Source organism: Aplysia californica, unplaced genomic scaffold (genome assembly GCF_000002075.1).
Source record: "Aplysia californica isolate F4 #8 unplaced genomic scaffold, AplCal3.0 scaffold00017, whole genome shotgun sequence".
Taxonomy (NCBI): Eukaryota; Metazoa; Mollusca; class Gastropoda; order Aplysiida; family Aplysiidae; genus Aplysia; species Aplysia californica.
In genome coordinates, this window is record NW_004797287.1 from 2,343,827 (window position 1) to 2,346,367 (window position 2,541).

The following is a 2,541-nucleotide window of genomic DNA, read 5'->3' on the forward strand; positions in this document are numbered from 1 at the left end:
CTGACAGCTCACTACGTACATGCCCCAGACAGCTCACTACGTACATGCCCCAGACAGCTCACTACGTACATGCCCCAGACAGCTCACTACGTACATGCCCCAGACAGCTCACTACGTACATGCCCCAGACAGCTCACTACGTACATGCCCCAGACAGCTCACTACGTACATGCCCCAGACAGCTCACACCTGTGCCACGGTCGTGTCATTGTTACCTCACTCTGCACGTGGGCTGGTTGGAAAGAACAACCCTCCCCCAACCCCCCCTCCCCCCGAAAAAAACCCCAATAAAATAAACGTTAATTTTCTTTCCTGAAATTTGGTCCCCCCCTTTTTTTCTCCTCTTCGTCTGTTGTTGAAGTTAACGCAGTTAATCATCATAATTCAAGCTGTTCAGATCCCCCCCTCCCCCCTCCCCAATTTTAAAGGAGGGAGGGGGGTGTATGTTGGTTTTTAAATTTGTTTGTTTTGTGTTTATGTTTGTTAAATAATTTATTATCAGTTTGTTTTCTTTTTGTTTTTTCTTTTTTAATGGTTGTTTTTTTTGTTTGGTTTTTGTTTGGTTTTTGAGTTGTTTTTGTTGTTGTTGCCAGATTTATTGCACACACTTTGCAGTATTTTACTTGCGGTGAAAGCTGTTTGGATTCTACCCCCCTCCCTTTCCTCTGGTAGCCTTGGATGAGAGAGCGTTGCCAATAGAATGTGTACACACCAGCAGTATGAGGCGTGAGTGCAGTGCAACGTCTATACAATATTGTCACAACAAACACGAATGTCTTTGGTACTGGTTATAATTGTTTTATTTGATGATAATTTTTATTTGGGAGTCTATTTTCTCTTTCCTAAATCCTATCTTCCTTCTTCGCCTTCTTCCAGAGCCAAGCAACACGTGTTCGAAATGGCGATCTATAACTAGTCGGGAATGACGTTCTTAAATATAGTAAATTACTGGATATCCGTTCAATGAACGGACTCAAAAAAATTGATCATCAAGTCATTTTGGAACCAGTGCGTACTGCTTGTGAACGGAAGCCTCACTTGTATACAATGGCATCTTAAAAGGTGGACTTTCCCAAGATTCGATCTAGATCTAGTTCTAAACGAAACTAATGAAAAATGTATAATTCAACGACAGTCACTTCAGACTCCTTAATATAACTGTGCACCCTATAGATGATTCTGAATCACCGTTAATTTTTTTCAAATTCGAAAGTAAAGTGGTTCGGGAGTTTTAGGCGACTAAAGTGACACACTCTCACAAATATAATATTATATAGATTAGGTGCAGTCCTTAAATACGCCCCATTATGTTTAACAAGAATTATCACTTACATATTAACAAACGCTCCACTATATTTAACAAGAATTATTACATACATTAACGCGTAAGAAATTGTTTATAATGTTGCACGCTAAATGAGACGGGGGCAAGATTATGTGGGAAAAGTAGTTAACCTTAACGTCTTGCACATTTTATAGTAAAGATAATAATAATAAATTGCAATTATGTAGCGCCTTTTAGCAGGGAAGGTGGTCAGTATAGGCCATTAACTGCGCAATATGTGTTCGTGTGTCGCTTCCAACTTCAACAATACATCAGTGATTGATCGAGACGAGGGAGGGTATCGTTTGTCGTCACTGCACCGCGCTAGACAACGACCGGGGATCCCCGTATTTTATGTTCCTAATCGAAGGGTAATGTCGCTACCTGCTCTAAAGCTCAAAGAAACCATCGACACCTCAGGGCTCTGCAATCAGCCAAAGACCCGCCAACTACCCTGGCCCTGTGCGGATAGAGAGCGTAAATCAATCAGGGTGATAGAACACCGCCCTTGATCTTTAAATGACTCAATCAGCGGCGGGGTTAAGTAGACAGCTTTTATTACGGGAAAAGGGCAGAGAGTTTGTGGCGTTTGTATTACGTCTGTCTTCTCACTTTGTAGAAAAAATTAAATGCTTAAAAAATGGCACTTTACTGGAAACAACTTATAAATATTTTACAACACAAGAGAGATTTTAGATTCGGAGCTTCAGTATGTATGTGGTGTAGCGTTTAGGTGCATCAGCACCGCACGCAAAATCCTGAGTTCGATACCCGGGATGGGAGAATTTTTATCGAGCATATATTATTATTGTTATCATTATTATCGTATATTTCTGCCGTCACGTTGTATCCCTCTCAGCCTAGATTCTGTTTGGGCCTGACAAAGGATTTGTTTGAAAAAGACTAATATTGAGAACGACGAGACTTTAGCGGAAATAAACATGTGGACTTCTACCCTGCTCGAGTTGTATTTCTGCTTTTAAAAAAAAATTTGAACTGTTTTTTTTGGGCACTTCTCACCAGAATAATGGTTTCTTTCTTCTGTTTGGCAAGCGGCGTTAACAAAAGGTAAACTTAAGACTGTGCAGTCCAACTATGAACGTGTTCTGTGAGTTGTATAATGCAGGGTGCCCATTACGGTGGGCCGATCGCCCGACTCGGTTGCCTCAAAAACAAACTTTCAGTTTAAAGCGACCGAGTCGTGCGATCGGCCCTTT